This window comes from Delphinus delphis, chromosome 2 (assembly GCF_949987515.2).
Source record: "Delphinus delphis chromosome 2, mDelDel1.2, whole genome shotgun sequence".
Lineage (NCBI taxonomy): Eukaryota > Metazoa > Chordata > Mammalia > Artiodactyla > Delphinidae > Delphinus > Delphinus delphis.
Genome location: NC_082684.1, coordinates 76,779,046 through 76,801,600, shown reverse-complemented (window position 1 = coordinate 76,801,600; position 22,555 = coordinate 76,779,046). Strand labels below are relative to the sequence as shown.

Here is a 22,555-nt window from a genome sequence, read left to right as displayed (position 1 = left end):
TAAGCCTCATCTGCAGGCAGGCTTGAGCGTCCCTGTTGAGAAGTTCACTCCCTGGGTGCTGCGTTACCAGCGACTCCCGTACCCCGACGCACACACCCAAGGGCCCTGGAATGTTAGGCTTGACTGAGGGAGGGAGTCCAGGCTTTCTTTGACGAGACACGTCGTTGCACTTGCTGACCTGCGGAGGTCCCAGCACCCAGGGGGCCCCCAGGCTTACAGTGGAGGAAAATTGAGGGTTATGCGAAGCTGTTAATATAAAATACACCTCCCTAAGTCCTGAAGGAACAATTCCTGGCTAATAACAAAAAAACTGCAAAAGAGAAATGATGGTTGATTTTAGAAATAATGATTTCGTAGAAGAAATACTGTATGAAATATACCTAATAACATCTGTCATTTATCCTCGTGAATTAATAATACAAGGAGCATTGGTCTAAAGATACATATAAATCTGCAATAGTGGATTATAAACTGGTGTTCATACTGTAATAGTAGCTACATAGGGTGCTTGCTTAATGTGATGGTATTTAACATCAATAAATCAGAGGCTTTATGGGAGGTAAGGTAAAGATCAAGACCAAGACCGTTGGCTAGGAAAAGCAGGGCTCGTCCGGGATTTGAACCCGGGACCTCTCGCACCCTAAGCGAGAATCATACCCCTAGACCAACGAGCCACGCAAGCCATGTTTCCATTTCTAAACTTTAGTATGGAAACTTTTCGCCACGTCCATGGTTGTAAACTCTTCTTTTACCAACTGTGGGCATGGATGACACCTAGTGGAGGAACAAATCACTGCACGCTCTCGTCCAAATTTCCGAATGCAGTGCCACACCTTTTTTAGGAAAAAAGGTTCAGGATCAACATTAATTGCGCTGCATATTTTCGCTTCCGAGTGGGCCAGAGATGCTGCGGGAATGATGGCAGGCAATCTCATCAGGGACAGTCACAGGCTGAGGGGTGATCCCGTGTCACTGGGGAGGGGAGAGGACCCGCGTTCCCAGCAGGGCGTCTCCCTGAACTGTACCGACCTCTCTGCCCGCTGTCGGCCGGAGAGCTGGGCCCAATTCCGGAGACTTCTGGCTTCGGCACATTACTGACCTGTTCCTGGGCTCGGCCAGGCTGGGACGTCTCTGGCCCTGCCTTACATGCTATGGAACTCACCGCCCGGTGAGCTTCCGCGTTTCCTCCGGGAAGATCCAGGCGCCTTCTCTCCGCAGGACCCCAGACTCAGCATCTCAAGTAGCGAAAGCTCTCGCCGTGTGGCGCCCTCCGTGGAGAGCCCGCCCGAGGCCCGAGAGGACCCCGACTCTCCCGGGTGACCAGCCTAGGTAGGCGCTCCGTACCCGTTAGAGCTAACAAAGGTTGTTGGGTCTCTCGAGACTCCCTGCGCTTGTGTAATACGACTCTTTCCATCAATCTCAAGCACTGTGGCTACAAAGAGGAAAGAAAGCACAACAAATCGGGAAGAAAGGGGGAAAAAAGAGATGCGAAGAGCCTCCTAAAAAGATAAATATATGAACCATGTGGCGTGAAGGGGAGGAGAGTGGAGGGTACAGGAAATGCTTCCAGAGTGTTCAGTGTAGGGTAGCGTGGCCGAGCGGTCTAAGGCGCTGGATTAAGGCTCCAGTCTCTTCGGGGGCGTGGGTTCGAATCCCACCGCTGCCAAGTGGTTTTTGTAACACTCTTGGGTGTCACAGCCATGAATGCGCTGGTCCTGCCACTTAAAGACAGAGTTTATTTACTTTCCTCTCTTGTCCAACCGCTTGTCTATACTTGATAGAGAATCTGGGTTTGCACTGTTTTGCGACTTGTCATGTTTCTGAGTCTTTCATAAGTCAAAGTTCTTTAATGATAGACATTAATACCATCGTAAGGTCATAATAATGCCTTTGAATCCATGGTTTCCCATTGGTAAGGTGCTAGGACTTTAATATAAACCTGTAAGCTTTGCTTTGCCTTTCTTCACTCAGCCAAAGCGCATATTATGAGCACTTTTATTGTTATTGGCACTGCTCTACTGTTGGGGGGTTACAGAAAAAATGAATAAAACACGATGCCTGCCCGCAAGGGAAGCTCACAAAGCACATTGGAAAAGTAAGCCATAGTATTTGAAAACGGTCTCGGAACATTGTAAGACATCATCACGCACAAAACAAAGGCAGTGTAAAGGAAGGCAGTGTAGTGATGTGGTGTGGGTGTGGAAACGCCGGGCTCCGCTGCTGCTGTTAGACCACCAGAGTCCTATTCTCACACTACTAGCTGTGTGGCCTTAGGCAAATTGCTTATCTTCTGCGTGCCTCAGTTTCTTCATGTGTAAATATGGAGATTCCTCATGGAAATGTTATAAAACTTAGTTTGCACATGTAAGGTGCTTAGAACAGTTTGGCAATCAAAAAATGTTAAGTGTTTTCATTGCTTAAACACACCTTTTGCCACATTTCAGACCACAGGGCTATCTCTTTCTTTTCTCCCATCTGGGTTGAAATTCCACTAAAGATTAGATAATAAAAGATCAAATTGTCCACAGAAAGCTACAGTAAAAATGTAGAAATGTGAAAGTCCTGTAATTATCAATATAGATATGTGTCATTCTGCTACCCACAGATAAGCAGTTTAGTAGTTTTTTATTGAGGAGACGCCTGAATTGGGTACTTGGGCCAAAGTGGAGAGACGAAGACTGATTTAGGCTCTCCATTTGTATTGTAAACAAAAACCATGGTTCCTGTCCTTTGGGAAGATTCCAATCTGAGTCTACAAAAGCCAAAAATAAATGCTGTTTAATTGTGGCTTCTGGAAGCCAGCAGGTGCACCCAGGAATATGGTAATATTCATTCATTCATTCATTCATTCATTATTAATCACCTACTATACGTGTACACAGGGCTAAGTGCTGAGGATACTGAGGCGAGCATAACAAAATCTTTTCTCTTGTGGAGCTTACATCCTAAGAGGGGAGGAAAGAGAAGAAAAAAAGAAATAATTAAATGTATATAAATGTGTCAAGTAGTGATAAATGCTGTGAAGAAAAATAGATTTGTACAGGGGCTAGTGACAATTGGGGGCCATTTTGGAAAGAGTGGTCAAGGAAGATGTCTCTAAAGAGGTGGCGTTTGAGCACAGAAGGAATATCTGAAGGAATAATATTCCAGAAAGAGGAAACAGCAAGTGAAAGATCCATAATAGGAAACAAGGTCCATGTATTTGAGGAACAGTAAGAAGACCAGTGTAGCCAGAAGAACGAGTGAGAAGGAGGAGGAGGGGATTGGAGCCAGGCTCAGAGGGGTAGTCAGGGCCAGAACATGCAAGGGCAAGATCATGGATTATATTCTATGTGTGAGAAGTTACTGGATGTTTTTGAACTGAAGAGATTTTTTTTTTTTGGCTTGTATTTTAATAGGATAATTCTGGCTGCTCTCTAGAGTAGGGAGTAGAGAGGAAGTAGGAAGATGAGTTAGAAGGCTATTGTGGGAGTACAGTCAAAAGATGAAGGAGAGTTTGGACTAGGGTACTAGCAGTGAATGCGTTGGGAAATGGATGAAGGTACGCCCAATAGGCTTTGTTGGTAGATTGGATGTAATGTATAGGGGAACTGGATGAATGATGGATCTATTTTCTGAGACATGGATGGTGGTGGAAGGGCAGTTGGAAGAGGAGTGGCAGGAGATCAGGAGTAGTGTTTGAGACATGGTAAATTTCAGATACCTATAACTCATTCATGTGGGGCAAGCAGGTGACTATGTACAAACCTAGGTCAAGTCTTATGATACAAATTTAAGGATCATCAGTATAGAGACGGCATTTAAAGCCAAATGATTGGATGAGTATATGTAGACTGATCCAAAAAGGAGGACAAGAAGACATCTGTAAATTGACAGTTCAGGAAAGCAGGGGCCAGCAAAAGAGACTAAAAAGTAGCCTCCTGAAATGAGGAGTATAGTATCCCTATGCTGCTGGGAAGTCAAGTATGATGAAGAGTGAGAACTAACCTTTAGATTTGGAAACAAAGTCATTAGTGACCTTGACAAGAGTGATTTCCGTGGAGTGGTGGAGATAAAAGTCTGATTATGATCTTGAAGGACTTGGAGATGCTATGTTTGTATGCTGATGGGAATGATCTTGTACACTGGGAGAAATAGTTGTTGTTAGGGGCTGTAGCAGGGAAGGTTGATTGCAGAAATCAAGCCCTTGAGTAAGGGAGAGCAAAGGGGATTCATCCGATGAGAAAGTGAAGGAGTTGCCTTAAATAGGAGATGAGAAAGATGAGCCTTGAAACAGGAGGGAAGACAGAGAATATGAGTGTGGATGTCGGTGAACTGGCTGCAGGAAGGGGATACAGTTCACTTCTAAAGGAGTTATTCTTTTCTGTAATAGTTATTCACTTAATAAAGAAAGTTGATAAGGGTCCACAAAACATTTTTTTAAAATTTAGCCTTTAAAATTTGCCTTTGGGGATTTACATTCCCTCCTTTCTCTGCTGCTCTGCTAGAGTTAACAGAATTCGTTCCCTACTCCACAGGAGTGTTTTTTTTTTTAAAAAGAGGCGGAGGTGGGGGGGGGAGGAGAAAGAAAAGACACGACACTATATGATAATACATAAAAACTCTTTTAAACGATAATTATCACACTCATAAAATGGTGATTATGTTAGTATGTTTGAGATCCCAGTTCCCTTGGGGAGGAGGGGCGGGGGGTGTGGGGAACAGACCCCCGTATTTAGCACTATTTGACGTTGCCAAGCAGTCTCCCAAACACTATTTTATTTTACTGAACGGGGTCCCTGGAGGTAGGCAGGGAGAGGGAACGTGTTACCATTTCCATTTCACAGCCGATGCACTGAGAGGTCAAGAGACTTACCCGCTCTCGGAACTGCCACGTCCGCCTACCCGCCAGGGAGAGTGGGGAACCGCTTCGTCAGACAGAATTCAATAGATAACTTGGAGCTGTCCCTAACTTTGCTATTTCACATCCTCGGGGGCCTTTGCTCAACTTTTCAAAGCAGAGTAAACAAAATGCTGTAACAGACGTATATTAAATAAGTTGTTTATTAGAAATGAAATACGTTGTTTATTAGAAGCAGGAAAACGGGGCTCGTCCGGGATTTGAACCCGGGACCTCTCGCACCCTAAGCGAGAATCATACCCCTAGACCAACGAGCCACGCTTTTCCTGATTTTTAATTCGGCCCCAAGGCTCACTCACGTCACTAGGCGTTTTTCAAAGAAATGTGAATCTGAGAGCCTTCTACTGGCAGGAATGCGTGTTTGTTAAGCCAGCTTGCACAAGCCTTACGCCGCCGAGAGGCATTTATCAGCAGCTATGGTGGATCCAGACCGGTGAACAGCAAGGGAATTATTATGCGTCCATTTTGCCTGAACATCCTCTCAGGCGCTGCCGAGGAGAGGTGGTATCTGCCGAGCACCGGCGCATTGGCACCGTCTTTCGGCCCCTGCCGCTTTGAGGCCTCGGAGGGAAAAATGATCCAGAAGGCCCCAGCGAGATTTGAACTCGCGACCCCTGGTTTACAAGACCAGTGCTCTAACCCCTGAGCTATGGAGCCTTCGCCCGCGGTGTCACTCTCTATCTTCCATATTATAGATGTATTCAGTACGCCTGGCATCTGTCAAATGAAATAGAATTTTGACCCAGGCAAAAATCCAAGGCATTCTACAAAACTGAAAAATTTCCGTGTCCTGTCAACCTCTCGAAAAGGCTCCACTTGGAGCAGAGCCACTACTAGACTGTCTTCTAGTCCCTTATCTTGATACTCTGCTGAGACATCGATGTCTGCGCCTCTGGTGCCCAGAAAGGATGCATAATACAAGAACTCTAGATACCTGGGCCCACGGGAAACCCACCTGAGAATTAAAAGGCGCATATAGAGGTTATCTGATGGGCAGGGAGGTTATGGTGCACTCTCTTCCCTTAACATAGCGGTAAAATCTGCGGAGAAGGTGAGAAGAGGTTTACCACGTGGTTTTGTCCTTTCTGAACAGAGCCCCAGACCCTTGTTTGTGTATTGGAATCAATACCTCTCTCTCAAACAGAGGTCCAGGGTTAGGAGCAAGCAGGGAAAAGAGGTGCTGGGGAGGAAGATTTTAATCCTTCCTTAAAGACATATGGATCTACATATATCTTTGGTTTGAAAATAATACAATTTTTTTTAAAGGATTGTGTTTTCACTTTTTAGAGACCCTGTTTTTGTAAGCTAGTAAACAGGAACTAAAATTTTATTTATTTAAATAGGTACGAAAAATCTTGTACCTATTTCTTACTGCAAATATAGTCATAGACGAGAACACTGGGGAAAAGGCACTGATTCACACAAGCCCAAGAAGTGAACCACTTCTGTTTAGTAAGGTTTAGATCCTCTGACCACAGGCCTGCTAGTGTACTCACTATTTTTTAATGTCATTTGTCAAAGATCATGAAGTCTGTAAGAAATCTGAAAGCTCATGGTTCATTGTCTCCTTTCATTTTCGTTGCATAAATGTAAAACATGGTGACCCTGACCTTACAAATTTATAAGGAAGAGACATTCCCTATTTAGACAGATAAAGTAAGGCCTTTATGGCAGATAGTCTAGGTTCAGGGATGAGTCATGGGGAAGCAACACACGGTTGTCCTAAGGTGAGATGAAGGTGTACAACTGCCCAGGGCCAAGAATGTAATAGATCTTCTGTGGCTTGACAAGAACTGCTCCTCCCAACACTCCCTTGGTGTTCAACCTTCAGTCTTTCTACACCAGGCAATATCCTCCACTCCCCCAACCCTCCACCCAATAGAACTACGAGGCTTTGTTTTAACTGACTGCTGTGCCTGTGAGAATCAAGAATCAGGTTGCTGTACCCCATTTGCCTACACAAGGCATTTTGCTGGAGGAAACCTCCAAGGTGCTCAGCATGATAATCTCTTTGAACCTGAAGACAGACATCATAATTCTTAAGGAAACAGCAGGAATATCAAATCAACACTCTGAATCATGGGCGATGTGTTATGTTGGTGAGTGTTACACTGAGTATGTAGTGTAGTGGTCAGAGAACACCTGGGGCAGTTTTTCAGCCTTGCAGAGTCACAGTGACCTAGTTTTGTAAACAAGGGTTCATTATTATCAATCATCTTTATTATCGTTACTATTTTTGAAGAGACAGGCCTTCTGCAAAATGGCTAGAGTCAAAACTCTGTCCACCGCAGCTCTCTCATCCCCTCCCCCATGCTGTTTCTCCTCCTCTCTTTACTTGTTATTCTCTGGTTGTAGTCTTGTCTCCTTGGACCTTTTCCTAGAATCTGTTTCCTCATCCTCACCTGTCACAATTCAGCAAGCTCACTTCTATTCCACCTATCTCCTATCCCTGAAGGTTGTCCACGACCTTAGGTCAATCTCCCTCATTCTCCCAGCCACTGCCCACCGCTCACTTTGGTTGGCCTGTCTGATTCTAGAAGGTTCCAAGAGTCCTTCCCACTAGTTTATTAGGCCCAGAGAGCAATATCAAATATGGGCATATCCCGGTGTGCTCTGGACATCAGAAGCTCATCTCTGAAACAACTTGACTCTAGTAGAGATCTCAGGAATGTTTTTCATTACTTTTTTGTTTGTATTTCTTCCATTTCCCCTCAACTTTTTTTTTTTTTGCAAAATTTTAACCCTAGAGTGGAAATAAATGAAGACCAACTAAATGAGAACAAGCAAAGACTATTTATTCAGAGCTTGCTGTTGCGAGGGAGTCAGCCACCATCACTTGCGTTTTGGCAGACACTCAAAGGTAGACTCAGGAGTGGAAAAGCGTTATAGAGGAAAAAGGGAAGGCTCAGGTGCCGCGGACCAGCCGGACGAAGAAGACCAAACCGACCAGAGCGAGAAGGGAAGGTGTGAGGAACTGAAACAGCACAGACGAATGGGGTCAGAAGGACCAAGACAACTGATGGTTGCAAGGCAAATTTTATTGCGCTACAGTTGCAGACTATATAGACTAGAAAAGGGAAGGTTGCCGGACGGTGGTTTACATTATCTGAAGACTGTCTCGGCTCAAGGTTAACTTCCCTGGGAGAAAACCCATAAACCCAGAATCATCAAAAATAACCTGCACGTGCAGGGAGCAGACAGCTTTGCTTGTCTCATTTTACATTCTCTCTGATCTCTGGGCCCTGGTGATTTATGTCCCATGGAATGGAACAAGGAGGGGAACAAGTAGGGACAGTCCCTTCGAGCAGCGGCGGCATGCCTGGCGTGTCCGCAGCCTGCTCTCAAGGCTGACTGCTTCCCACACTCAGGTGCCCTGATTGGAGGCTGCTGGCCTAGGGAAGCTGCAGGTGGGTTAACTAGAAGCCAGGTATCCTATGTGATTGGTTCGGGATGCATATTTGACTTTGTCTGGTTGATCCTAAGTTGGAAGCAGGGACTAGTATCAGGAAGGCTGTTATTAATCAATTCCTGGCCATTTGGAGCTGTTACAGGGGTTATTGTTTGGCTTCCCAGACTCTTACTAGACATAGTGGTCAGAGTTCCTACAAGTCTGACTTAAAGATGGTAGGCTGGCTTCCTGAGCTGGTAGATAATGGATTGGTTTCCTGAGCTGATTTCTGCAGGCTGTGGACCAGAGTTCCATTGTTATATATGGTCTGACCTTTGTCCATTTGTATATTCAATCTGCCACTAGAGGAAAGTTGAAAAAAACAGTACAGTAATACCTGTATACCCCTAATTTAGAATCACTAATTATTCACATTTGCCACATTTACTACTTGTGTTGCCATAGTGTGTGTGTGTATGCATATTCATTCTTTTAAGTTTATATTGTATTATTACAAAAGGAGAAGATATTTCCCAAAATAAGAATTAAGAATAGAAGCATAACTTCAGTACCATATCACACCTAACAACATTTATAATAACTCTATGTAATCTAACAGTCCCTATTTTCAAATTTCCCCAATTGGTTCCCTCTAATTTTTTTTAAAAAATCTATATTCAAACCATATTTCTCATTGTGTTTAGTTTTAAAGTCTCTTTCAGTCTAGAAAATTCCCCTTCTCTCAGCCTTTCTTTTTTCATGGCAGTTGTCTTACAGGAGGTCTCACATTCTAGATTTGTCTGATTATTTCCTTATATTAGATTCAATTTAACATTTGACTTTGATGATTTCTTCATGACTGGATTCAGCTTATATATTTTTGTCAGAAACACTACCTCACAGATTTTTAATACTCTGAGGAACCCAATAATTTTCCAGGACAGATGTCTAGGCTGTAGGAAAAATTAAAATTTTAATTACCCAAGCAGAAAGAATGAAGTCTAATAAGATTATTTTATCTATTTGTATGAAAATGCATCGTGTACCACTCAAGGAGCTTTTGTTCATGAAAGAGACCTCCTCTTTTTTGGTGGGGGGGAATTTTATTTTATTTATTTTTTTATACAGCAGGTTCTTATTAGTCATCCATTTTATACATACTAGTATATATATGTCAATCCCAATCTCCCAATTCATCCCACCACCACCCCCTCCCTGCCACTTTCCCCCCTTGATGTCCATACATTTGTTCTCTACATCTGTGAAGAGACCTCCTTGATCTCGTTGGGTGACGACCCTGTAATTTTCAGCTTCATTGACCATAAAGTATCTTAAAAAGTCAAGGATTAATATAGAAAAGTAGGCACAATTACCAGAGCCCAGTCAATTATTCACCTTAGCGACATCCAAGTACATCTGTGGATAGGCAGACTGATTTCTAAGGTACATAGATTATTTATCTAAAATATCAAGGAACATGGCTTTGTAAAACTTTAGCCAAAAAAAAAAAAAAGTTGTACTTGCCTCAATTTGTGCTTTCTTAAATTTATTTTCTTCAGTTTCCGCAGACCTCTCACCCTTGGGAAACTGAGGCTGCGCTCACTCTGGCAATCCTCGGTCACTACTTGTGTTGCCACCTAACCACTGTGTGTGGTGTGTGTGTGTGTGTGTGTGTGTGTGTGTGTGCATGCATATTCATTCTTCTAGATTTATATTGTATGTATTACAGAAGGAGAAGGAGATATCTTCTTTTATTCAATGGCAAGCTCCCTACAAGCAGGGATGTAAACGTGTTTATTTTCTGCACCTCCCCAAACCTGACGAAATGGTGAGTGCAGATTTATCTGTGGGTGTGTGCTACCTTGAAGGGCCAAAGGAAGATCCTATTTCTCAGTTTCAAAATGCCTCTTGGTAGATGTTCCCCACTAGCCTAATCCTAAGTGCCTAAATCCATTATAATCACTCTTGTGTGCCCAAGCTGACCAAGATTTGAGCACTTGGTACTCTGCTGTATTGGAATCAGAAGCTGGGAAAGGTAGTAGAGACATGAAAGAAGAAAATCAAGTGTACATCAGACTTGATCTTCTTAAACCCAAAGCAGCCAGACTATTATAATATTTTGCAGGGACTGAGTCAGGGCAGGGGAAGGAGGTTATTGCTACCAGCAGGATGAACAGAAACAAAGAATAAAGAATGTCTCATAAACTTCATCTTTCCATTCTGCTGACCATGCACTAGTTCAGGGTTGCATTTCTTTTCACCTGAAGTTGCAGAGGCAATCAATCTGGTGAGATTGCTCCCTTTTGTCCCACCTCTTCCATAAACTCCAGTAAACACTGTAAGGACAAATAAAAATTTAAAGTAAGAGGCTTAATTTTCCCTGTTGAAAATAAGGGAAGGGACTTCCTTCCCCTTTTCTCCTTTTTCTTTGAACAGTTATTTTAGAAAATTCATAAGTATAAATACATCTCAGTACTTTGCATTAGTGTAATGGTCAATGTGATAAACATATGAGACCACAAAAAAGCTAAGTATTTAAGTAGGGGCTCAATAAATGCTGAAAAGACTATCTGATACATCCATCAAAAGGAACATATTATTTACCAGTATTTAATTTTTAGTAAGATTTTTATAGTACATGCAGAAAGGAGCCAGACCAATACCTGGACGGCTCTCTACTGGAGCTAGGGAGAGAGATTTACAGAGAGACCTCCTATAAGACAAGTGCCATAAAAAAAGAGAGGCTGAGAGGAGGGGAATTTTCTAGATTAAAAGAGGCTAAAGAAACATTAAAACTAAATGCAATGAGAAACATTGAATCTAGACTAAAAAAAATTGGAGGGAGCCAATTGGGGAAATTTGATTACATAAAGTTATTATAAATGTTGTTAGGTGTAATATGATACTGAAGTTATGTTTCTATTCTTTTTTTTTTTTTTTTTTTTTGCAGTACATGGGCCTCTCACTGTTGCAGCCTGTCCCGTTGCAGAGCACAGGCTCTGGACGCGCAAGCCCAGCGGCCATGGCTCATGGGCCCAGCCGCTCCACGGCATGTGGGATTTTCCCGGACCGGAGCATGAACTCGTGTCTTCTACATCAGCAGGCAGACTCTCAACCACTGCGCCACCAGGGAAACCCTGTGCTTCTATTCTTAATTCTTATTTTTAGGAGATGCCTGTTGAGGTATTGCAACGTAGTGCAAGTCTGGTGGAAACTTTCAAATGCCCTATTTGAGCATAGAACAGTTGAAACATAGATGGAAACATAGAGTACTTGTAAAAATTCTCTAACCTTTGAGGAATTTGTTAAGATGCCAATTCATAGGCCTGAGATTCTGCATTTCTAATCAATTACCAGGAGATGCTGATGCTGCTGTCCTTAGACTACACTTTGAGCATCAAGACTTTGAGGTAAATTTCCTGCTTTTATATACATTTTCATCACCTGGACTATTGCCAAGGTATAGATAGCAGGAAATCTAAGGATAAATTCTCCAGTAATATTGCAGAATGCTAGAGCCTAAAATACTAGTATCCCACACTGAAAACTGAAGGAATAGGCATGTGCCAGACAAACACAGCACATTTTATCTTTATCAGGCATCATTCCAAATGTCTTCAGATAATGGACAATTAAGTATTTGGCAAGGTTGGCACTCCTCTAGGAAAGCTGAGACTTCTGGCTTTCAGGTCTCTGTGTAACCCGATGGGTGGTCCACTTCTGTGGGGAATGGAGCAAGGATCCTCCCCCAATGAAGGATCCAGTAAGTTCAAGACAGGCAGTGAGTGCTCAAGCAACATCAGGTGATTGAATAGGGGAAGCCAGGCACACGGGTTAGTAAAGGAAACTCAGCCTGGGATATGAGAGTGTGGTACCTTGTCCTGATAAGAAAGTGCTTTGAAGTCTGTCAGTTTGTGGAGCCTGAACATGCAGCCCCCTGGGATCAAAAGGAGCTCTGCTATAATGACCAGGTTCTTTCTTGTTAGCTGGTTCCTTTTACTGCCTGACCTAGCACTAAAAAAAAAAAAAAAAAAAAAAATCAAGGGCTCAGGTCACTTCCACCTTATGAGAATCTCGTAGTTTTTTGAATCCGTATTTTTAAAAAGAAGTCAAAACATTTACAGAAACTGTGGTTTACTTAAATGTGCATGTTTATCAAATTAGCACTAACAGAGACTTAAGTATGACTATATAATCTCATTTCATCATCTCATCAGTATGAGGCTTCCCAAGGCCCACCCATAGACCCTGAGTCTCTTGCCTGGTTCAGTACTAGACAAATAGTTCAATAAATATTGATGTTTTAAATATCAATACTTGTTCTCTCTCCTCCCATCCACTCCCTACCTCCTTTCAAGGAATAAAGAGCCCCAGGCCTTTTCTGTCTTTCAAATTGATGCTTCCTCGTGTTATGCACAAAACGTGCGTGGTTGCACAGGATTTCTAGGTTCTCTCCAATTTGAGATTAGCATCAGTCTTTCCATTGCTGTGGCGTGTTGCAAAGACTTGCGTGTACTGCTGGAGGCAATAAGCTCACGTTCGCTTTTATCTGAGGATTCTCAAAAAGTGTGAAAACACAAAGTGAAGTTTCTCAGAAGTCGTACCCTTCAGCCAAAGGGGCTGGCGATGGCTACTTGAACCCCTCCATCTCCAGTGATGTGGAACATAGAAACCACACCTTTGCCCATTCCGCTAGACTAGCTGGCTTTCGCCGCTAACCATCTCCGAGCGTGCGCCTCGCTCCTGACTCCGGTAGCTTCTGGAGAGAAAGAGAACTTAGTTGGAGCCCAAGGGTAGACATCCAGCTCTGCCCCGGGAGCAAAGATTGCCTATCAACTGAGACCAGAGGGAGGGAACGAGAGGACGAAGCGGAGCGACCAGGGCGGGCATAACCCGGTGTGGGCGGGGGTGAGACGGGGGCGGGGTGGAGGGGACTTGGTTCAGAGGGCAGCCGGGACTGGAGGGGGTGGAGGGTTGATGGGGAGCCCGAGGAGAGCCCGCCTCCGGCCTCGGACCCTGGGAGCCCCTTCCTAAACCGGCCCCAGCCTTCTCCCACTCGCCACTCCCACTTCCCGGCCTCGGTCCTAAATTCATCCGGTGCTCCCTGAGCCCTATTTCCAAGCAGCTTTTCTAGTACTTCTTTTCTGTTCATCGGCCCCCACTCCCTTCCTGGAAGCAAAGACGGGAACTAGCAGGACCTTCGCCCCGTGAAGATCCGGTGAAGAACAATTTTGCCTCTCTCTAAGCACCCCTGACCCCGACCCCTCAAGCCACCACGGAAGGACTTCGGAGAGCCCTTGGGCAAGGGGAGGCAAGAGCAGGGTGTTTTTTATGAGTGATCGAGGAGGAGAGTAAGAGTTAGGAAGTTAGGAAACTTTAATTAGACTCCTAGGAGAATTTCTGCATCCGGAGACCCAGACATGGCCAATCAGAAACAGCAAAGAAGAATATATGTAACGTGTAACCCAGGACTTTTAGCGCCTACTAGAGGTCATTGACAGGTACGAGATCCCACTTGGGTGCTGGAGGTCCCCAGGATCACTTCTGCAACTTTACTTAGCCTTCCCTCTACTCCATTCGAAAGAAACGATATGGAGCCTAGTGGATCCAGGACCCCAGGGAAGCCCGGGACCCACTCCTTTCCGGTGTGGGAAGTTTCTTGGATGTAACCTCCCTCTGGCAGTCACCTTGGTCCCTACATAAGGGAAATGGTTCAGAGGCTACATGCGCATGGGTCTACCCCAGAGTGCTACTTTCCAAAAAATTAGACCCAATCTCTCCATTCTGACTGAACCTGCAGGGGATGCGATCAAGGATTTTCTTTTTTATCGGTGACAGGCTTACCAGATCTGTCAACGGAAGGGGGCCTCTTACTGGATCTCCGGCTCCATTCACACTGTGAGTTTCACAGCCACAGACCAACGACCCAACAGCGAGGAGTTCCTTATTCAGTCTTCTGTAATCACTTGCAATAAGTCGCCAGTGAGATGGGTTTTTGTTTTTTGTTTTTTGCTTTTCCCTTTCGGCGTGGAATTGCCTAGGTTAAAGAAAAGGCGGAAGTCTTCAAAGGATATTCACGCTAATATCATTGACCACTTTCTAGCTCACTCCCCAGGCCTGTGAGAATGCGATGGTTTCTACTCTCTCCAAGTTTGCTCAGAACCCTAGGGGTAAATGAAAACAGTGAAGGAGACCCGACTAACCATGAAGAAAATTCAGAATGTTGAGCCTGGGCTCGGTAATAAACAGCTCAAGGATGAAAAGTCGTAACTGCATGTGGTAGTGTGGCCGAGCGGTCTAAGGCGCTGGATTTAGGCTCCAGTCTCTTCGGGGGCGTGGGTTCGAATCCCATCACTGCCAACCGTGTTTTAGTCTAGCTGTAAATCCGAAGTAATACAGAAATTCCGATTAAATCCCAAACGATCCTCTTTCTTCCAGCAAGAATTACCCCGGAACTTCGATCAGTACCCGCTGCCCGAGAAATACCTATTACCGAATGTCAAGTCGGGTTACCTCGGATCCCTCCCGACATCCAGTGCCGAAACTAGCGGTATGCACCCGACTCGACTTTTCATTGTGTCCAAGTTTTTGTGTTCCCGCAATGGGGAATTCTTTCGGTCCTCCTCTTCTAAAACCCATGCTCACATTGAATCATTCTCATGACCTGGCTTAGGCACCATCCAGTAGGGAAGGCTTCCTAGAAAGTGCCCCGTAGCCTCCATCAGCCCGACGCCCACACTGGTTTAGGAGCTGCAGCTGTGTGATCCCGAAGTAACCTGCACAGACCCGATTTTGCTTTTAATCACATTACTTTTGTAATTGAATATGATGAATGAATGAAGGCAGAAAGCCACTTCCTACCAGGCTTCCAGATGTCACTCAGGCATGGGGGTGGAGTAGGGCAGGTAAACGGTTCTTTTGAATTTGACTTTGCAGGTGGGTTTGTGATTCCAAAACATTTCAAAGCGGATTCTTGGCTGACTCCGTGCGTCTGGCCCAGTGGGGTGTGCTGTGAATGTTGGCTTAGCCACTGCTCTGCCCCTTCCACAAGTGAATTCACTTATCTTGGAGACTGTCCAGGTCTCTGAGCAACCCAACTGCAATACCTGTGCAGAACCTAACTCAGTGTGGGAAAGAGGAGCGGGTAAACTCAGGGTCTATTTAGTGGTCCCCTATTAGAATGGTTGTCCCACCGCACTTCTCAGCCGAGTCAGCCCGTTACCCCACGGCAGTACTCACAGATTTGGCTGTACAGCTCTCTCAAGGAGGTACGAATTTCCCTGCAGTGCCTTGAGGAATGAATGAAAGGAACAGAGCAGTAGACTAGGACTCTGTGCAGGAACCATGGTCTAGGGATTTTTTAATGACACTTTTTAATTCTGCCTTCCTTTTTATGTCTTTCCCCCTCCTCAATCAAAAGCTTCTCCTGTGTCCTCCCAGACCCACTCCCATTTCACTTTGATGACTCCTCCAGACCAGTTCCTTTCATTTTTTACCCACCTTAGGCCCCTGAGGTCTTTACAAAAGCAATAAACAAAACAAACCTCTAAAGTCCATAGTTTACATTAGGGTTTATTCTTGGTGTTGCACATTCTATGGGTTTTGACAAATGTATAATTATATATATATCCACCATTAAAGTATCATACAGAATAGTTTCACTGCTCTAAAAATCCTCAGTGCCTCACCAGTGCATCCCTCCCTCCCCTTTAACCTCTGGCAAACACTGATCTTTTATCATCTCCATGTTGCCTTTTCCAGAATGTCATATATTTGGAATCATACAATATGTAGCCTTTTCAGACTGGCATCTTCACTTAGTAATACACATTTAAAGTTCCTCCATATCATTTCATGGCTTGATATCTCATTTCTTCCTGGTGCTGAATAATATTCCATTGTATGGATGTACCACAGTTTATTTATCTATTTGCCTATTGAAGGATATCTTTACTGTTTCCCAGTTTGGGAAGTTATACATACATAAAGCTGCTATACACATTCATGGGCAGGTCTTTGTGTGGACATAAGTTTTCACCTCATTTGAGTAAGTACCTAGGAATGTGATTCCTGGATTTTATGGTGAGAATATATTTAGTTTTGTAAAAAACTGCCAGAATGTCTTCCATAGTGGCAGAGTGTATTTTTAAACTTCATTTTGTAAGGTTAAAACACTGTTTTTTAAAAAATTTAATTTATATATGTGACATATTTTGAAAAAAACCTTAAAGTAAAAAGAACACAATCTACCCACAGACAAACATCTTTTGCCATATTTCCTCTTCTCCAAAAATGAATGATAAATTTCTAGAAGCAGGAAGAGAATATCTGATCAAACACAAGGTTTTTTTTTTTTTTTCCGGTACGCGGGCCTCTCATTGTTGTGGCCTCTCCCGCTGCGGAGCACAGGCTCGGGACGCGCAGGCTCAGCAGCTATGAGCTCACGGGCACGTGGGATCTTCGCGGACCGGGGAACGAACCCATGCCTCCTATATCAGCAGGCGGACTCGCAACCGCTGCGCCACCAGGGAAGCCCCAGCACACAGCCTCTTTTTAAGGTTCCTGATTTATAATGCCCAACTATCCTCCAGAAAGTAGTGACATTCTACAAGAAAGTCCTCGTCACTGTATCCTGCCCAGTACTAAATAATAAACACTCTCTAATTTGGTGGTGCAGCAATATCCCCTAGTTTTAATTAGTATTTCTTCTTATTATTGAAGGAACATTTCCACATGCATATTTTGTCTTTTGCATTGCTTATTCTCTACACTGTTTGTTTACATTGCTTTGAAGAACAGATATTTCTACAGTATTTCTCTTTAAACCCTGAATTGCCCAGTATAAAATATTCACAGTAAGGGAAACGTGTAGGGATGGGGTGGGATTGAGGGATGTTACCCAATATTCAGTCAAGGCTAGTTGGTCTTCAAGATTAGGAGATAACATTCAAATCTAAAAGGGGAACTATTAATTCATATCTCCTCTGTAAATCGAATCACGTATACTGCATGATCACAAAGAGGACACACAAAATTGTTTCATAGTCGGCAAAAACCTGTTCTTTTGTTGCCTGAAAACAGAGCTAAAGTAAATGTTTTACAGTCGTCGGTATAGGAGGATAAAACCTGGCATGCAGCAAAATCTCACATCCTTCCTTCGAGCCGGAATCGAACCAGCGACCTAAGGATGACAGAAGGTAAATTACCTCTACAGTCCTCCGCTCTACCAGCTGAGCTATCGAAGGACACAATTGTTGAAAGTTAGTGTCAATCATTGAGCATATAGTAACAGCCAGAGAGAGGTCTAGCTTCTTTGTATTTAAAGTTCGGGCTCAAGTTGGAGGTCAGGAAGTCTCCAGAGAGTTGAATCTCTGGTGAACCAAATCCAGGGAGCAGCCGGGGGCCGAAGGACGAGGAGTCTGAATCCGAGGAAGTAAGCGATAGGAACAGAACAGGAGCCATCCGGATTGGGTGTATCTGCGTAGCTTCTGGACTAGGCTGTCCCAGAGTAATCTGCAAACCAGTTCTCCCTCCAGGAGCACAGGAAAAACTGGGGCGCCAGGCATATTGCAAGTGGCGAAATGTGCAGGACGCCACGCTCCAGTGGCAGCAGCCGGGGATCATGGCCATCAATAGGCCGAGGCTAATTAGCTCTTTTCCATAAACACAGGTGTGTGTGGACTCCGCCAAGCCCTGGAGTGTTCTCGCAGAGACCTGAGTAATCTAGTTTCTCCACTACTTACTGAATGGTATAAACACCTGGCTTTCCCCCAGGATCATAGTGCCTCCAATTCTATAATCTTTCGTCCCAAATACTCAGGATCTGATTTTCCCTGAAACATCACACAGTGCTTGCTTGCTTTCAACAGTCAGTGGACGCAAGAAAAGGAGAGAGCCACCCTCTTTACAACAAAAGCACGCAGAGGCCCCAGCAAGAATTGAACGCACAGTCACTGGTTTACAGGATCAGTGCACTAGCCCGTAAGCTATGGAGCCTAGCCATGATCCTATGGCTTGTATTGAATTCCCTAAGTTTTAAAAGCTGCAGCCAAATGGCATATCTAAACAAAGTTTAATAAATACTTAAAAATTAAAAGGAATTTCTTTTGAAGGAAGCGCTTCTTTATGTACGAGGAAGAAACATGTTCTTGACTAGGCCCAAACGGGAATGTAATTCACTGGAAGAGCCCTGGTGGCACCTACAGTGCATGCTCCTCAGTCTCAGGCCTGACAAGTCACTGAACTTGGGCAACACCAGGGCCACGAGCGGAGCCGTGGGATAAAGTGGGGTAGGTGAGGGCGCCTTACCGAAGAAAAGGATGCGAGACGTGGCATCACGTCACTGTCTCCCATCTGCTTGGATTCTTAAAGTAACTGCTCCAGCCCTCGTAGACTGAGATTAGGGTTTGTTTGTTTGCTTTTAAAAGGAGGCGGCCTTGTCGAAGCCCAGAACTTACCCCTTGGACCCTCAGAATGGAGGGGGCCGGGGGCGAGGCGGTGAGGATGTGAAGGCATCCAGGCGTCCAGGCCGCCCCCTCCCACGACCTTTCAGCGGAGTCAGGTTCGGTCATAGTCAGTCTGGGCCTGAGATTCCTCCAGGTTTCCTGAAGCAGAAACTGGCTTTAGAAAAGGAGTAACCTTTCCCTCGGTCCTTTAACACTCTTTGCTAACAGCTCGGAGTCTGAACGGTAGCTGCTTCTCTCTCGGCCTCCGGGCTCTTCTAAATGCCCAACCTGAAGTCCAGAATCAGCAGAAAGTGGCGATACATTAGAGGGCTGGGAAGGGAGCGCTCCCCTTCTTTTCTCTCCCGTCTTAGCCCGCGCAGCAGTCTGGCGCCGATGTTTAGCCATTCATTCAACTGTTATTTATCGAGTTTTCCCCCTACGCCAAGAATGGGCTCGGTGCACGGTGAACAGGTGTGACCAAGCGAAACAGGCTAGAACCCAAGAGCGTCGTTCCCCGAGCAGAAGGGACTGCGCCGTAAGGACAACGCTCTCCCTTCCCATTCCAACCACCACCTTCTAGGTGATAGAGAAGCGGGCGAGGGCAAGCTTCTCTAGAAGAGGATGTTGGAAGTGGGCAACTCTCCCGGACGGTTGCCATGTTCTGTGCGCCCTTGAAGGGTGCCTTAAATCTAGACCTATAGTACAAAGTTCATTAAGTAAAGCTGAAAGGAAACAGCAAGAGCATGTTACAGGGTGTGAGATAGCAGGGCAGGCTAAGACAATGGTTCTAGGATTTGACCTCCGCAGAGGCGTGGTATCGAGTTCCTCCGAGGCCGCACCCTGGGGAGGAGGGTCTTTTGACGAAATCAACGTTTTGGGTTTTTCTTGTTGTTTTGGTTTGTTTCTTCTTCTTTTTTTTTTTTTTTTTGTCCTTACTTGTCCTCCATCCCCAGACCACCTGCAGTGGTGTTGGTCCTAACCCTGCAAGTACTCGGGCCCTCGTCAGAGGGTCCACAGGTGGACTAGCAGCTCAGCCTGAGTCCCATACTGAACGTTCCTACCTCTGGAACGCTGTGGCTCAGGTTCCTCCGAATCTGCACGGTGACGCTCTTGGGGTCTGGAGAAAATCGCTGGACTTAGGAGAGGAATCAAAAACGGTCGTCAAATATTGTGATGCAACTAACAGAATGTATGAATATTCCTAAGGAGAAAGCGGTGGCTTCGCGGGTGGCTCGTTGGTCTAGTGGTATGATTCTCGCTTTGGGTGCGAGAGGTCCCGGGTTCAAATCCCGGACGAGCCCTACCTTTCCCCTTCTTTCTTCTCTCTTTTTCCCCCTCCCTCTTTAGAGCTAAATGAAGCCAACACCGCCCAGTCTAGATCCACCTAGGTGAAGTCCCTTTCAACCTCGACCTGATTCGAGATTAGCTTGTGAGCAAGTTGGCCACTTCTGTCGACCAATTCAGGGACAACGAAGATGCTACCGTGGGCCAAGGGCTTCGTTGTATAGATAGGGGCCCCTCGTCCCGCTATGACAGGCTTTTTTGTCAGGAATATCTTGCTCAGGCAGGTCTCACGCCGGCACTTCGAGCGGAAAAAAACAAGTGCACTTCTCACTAGGGCATTTCACATGGAAAAGAGTGGTACCTGGAGGTGTGTTGGGGTCGCAGCGCCATACAGAACCCTCTTCCTGAGGCCCTAGTCCGTCTACCCCAGAGTCGCAAGTGCTGTGTTAGTCTTCCTAATGCTAAATAGGGGCCCCGGGAACCCTCGGGCTCAAAGGGTGCAGATATTCATTCCGTCCAAAAGGAGTACGGTTGAATTATTTTCAGGCGTTACTTTCCAAAACGCAATATAACATAGTGACGGTCGTCTTGCCATTTCTGGCAAGAATCACCCGGCTCCTTAGTGCCCTTTGATAGCTCACTTGGAAAACCAGCAGGCTATGGTGTGAGGTGTTTACCTGTAACCTCAGAGTGTGGTTGATCCTGGTTTGTCGAAGTTGCCCAAACATAGAAACGACTGGTACGATAGGCCTTCAAACTTGCTAGTCTTCCTAAACTGCTTGTACAAGGGAATCTTTGACAGGATTTCTGTCTGACCTGATCATATTTGCCCTTTGCAAGGTTCGTCTCTTGGAAAAGGTATGTACTCAGGCAAGAATAAAGGGGTTTGTGATCGGTAATTGGAGGGAGGGGAGAGAGTAGAATCTGCCAGGACATCCTGACTTCTAGGTTGGTTGTCTCCTGAGAAAGGTGTTATATCTAGCCTGGGCTTTGATGTATTTGCTGAATGATTACTGGTGGAGATGAACAGAAGGAAGTTGGATATAAAGTCCTGAGATTCAAGAGAAAGGTCCAAACCAGAGAAAGGAATTTTAGGAATAAAAAACACAGGGCAGTGGTTAACCAGTGGTTAACACTGGTTTTGGAAAGAACCCACAGGGAAGAGCATTAATAGAGAGAGGAAGGATTTAAAGACAGGCCCTGGTGATCACTAGTGTTTAAAAATCTGATGGCTGATTTGCTAACTCAGGGGCTGTTGACAATCTTTACCAGCATTTAAAGCAGAAAGTTTAGGGAAGATGATAGCACTGGATGGGTTGAAGAGTGAGGGGAAGGTGTGGAAACTAAGTAAATCATTCTTTTTAGGATCTTGACTGTGAAGGGGAGGACCTAGCCAGTTCACACGTCTGGCTCGGAGGTCTTAGGGTAGCCCCACAATTATTTTGTGGGGCCTTTCTTTCCCTGCCCTGAAACCTGAGCAAAGGTGTGTTGGGTTGCCAAGAGTGCACTCCTTGGCTCTGGTATGTTCTGACTCTTAAGGGATTTTATCACCAGCACAGATGAAAATGGCAGCATTACTCCTCCCGTCACCATGGTAAGAGGCAGAAATACTGGCTACAATCAGGACAGAGGGAATTCTGCAGCACTTGAAAAAAAAACAAATTAAAGAATAGCTCATGGGCAACTTGTTGGAAGCTGAGAACTTGCTTGTTGGGGCTGAGAACTACCAGTTCATCCTCATTGACTGGGGAATGTTAGGGGTCACAGAGAAGGTCTGGATCTGGGAAAACCTGCCAAAGTCCTTACTGCCAAAATCCTTTCTGTATTGTCAGATCTTGAAATGTTTCCTATATCGGCAATGCATTTAAAAAAAAAAAAAAGGGAGATATCCATATGCAAAGTTTTGCATAATCATGGTTTTCCTGGAACAAGGATCTTTAAGGAGGGACTTGACTGTGTATAGCCACTGAACTTATCTGCTCCAAGGCCCACTCAGCAGCTCAGCCAGTAGAGTCAGGGCCTGTACAATCTTAGCTGAGCTGCTAAACTGTCTTCCTCACCTCCTGAGCATAACTATGGTACTTCTCAGCCAATGTGGGCCTTTAGTATGCTATTGTCAACGTGACCCCCTTTGAATTACACAAAAGTGTCCCCAGGAAATCACTACAGAGCATGACTGTTTGACACTTTTTCATCCCTTATGTCGTTTGTCCCTTCAAGAAACAAAAACGTAATGAGTCTTTGCTATGTTCTAGATTTCCAGATACTCTTCTAGATGGCAAGGAAACAAACTCAGGTATGACCCAGTCTCTGTCTTCAAGGGGTTTGCAAAATAATGGGAAACAGGAGAAATGCTGCAGCTTATTAGTACTGCAAAAGAAATTATATCATTTAGGATTCAATCAAAGAGGAACCATTCTAAGTGATGAAGAATAAGAGATTTATTATAATTCTGGGAATTGATGAAGAAGTTTATGTAAGGCCCTTGCCTCTATGTCTAGAGTTGGGCCTGAATCTCTGTAACTCAGCAGGATGAGC

General features: G+C 44.8%; 7 non-coding genes across 7 annotated transcripts; 3 read left to right on the top strand and 4 right to left on the bottom strand.

Annotated features, from left to right (window-relative positions):
- Positions 1-602: 602 nt before the first annotated feature.
- On the bottom strand, positions 603-674 carry TRNAP-AGG (transfer RNA proline (anticodon AGG)). The gene has a single exon. It is a non-coding gene; the product is annotated as a tRNA-Pro (tRNA).
- A 910-nt stretch (positions 675-1,584) lies between these two features.
- Positions 1,585-1,666, top strand: TRNAL-AAG (transfer RNA leucine (anticodon AAG)). The gene has a single exon. It is a non-coding gene; the product is annotated as a tRNA-Leu (tRNA).
- A 3,419-nt stretch (positions 1,667-5,085) lies between these two features.
- TRNAP-AGG (transfer RNA proline (anticodon AGG)) lies at positions 5,086-5,157 on the bottom strand. The gene has a single exon. It is a non-coding gene; the product is annotated as a tRNA-Pro (tRNA).
- Positions 5,158-5,484: 327 nt separating this feature from the next.
- TRNAT-UGU (transfer RNA threonine (anticodon UGU)) lies at positions 5,485-5,557 on the bottom strand. The gene has a single exon. It is a non-coding gene; the product is annotated as a tRNA-Thr (tRNA).
- A 9,009-nt stretch (positions 5,558-14,566) lies between these two features.
- TRNAL-UAG (transfer RNA leucine (anticodon UAG)) lies at positions 14,567-14,648 on the top strand. Its single transcript has one exon. It is a non-coding gene; the product is annotated as a tRNA-Leu (tRNA).
- A 2,793-nt stretch (positions 14,649-17,441) lies between these two features.
- TRNAY-GUA (transfer RNA tyrosine (anticodon GUA)) lies at positions 17,442-17,533 on the bottom strand. Its single transcript is given in 2 exon segments — positions 17,442-17,477; positions 17,497-17,533. It is a non-coding gene; the product is annotated as a tRNA-Tyr (tRNA).
- Positions 17,534-19,962: 2,429 nt separating this feature from the next.
- On the top strand, positions 19,963-20,034 carry TRNAP-UGG (transfer RNA proline (anticodon UGG)). The gene has a single exon. It is a non-coding gene; the product is annotated as a tRNA-Pro (tRNA).
- The last annotated feature ends 2,521 nt before the right edge of the window (positions 20,035-22,555 follow it).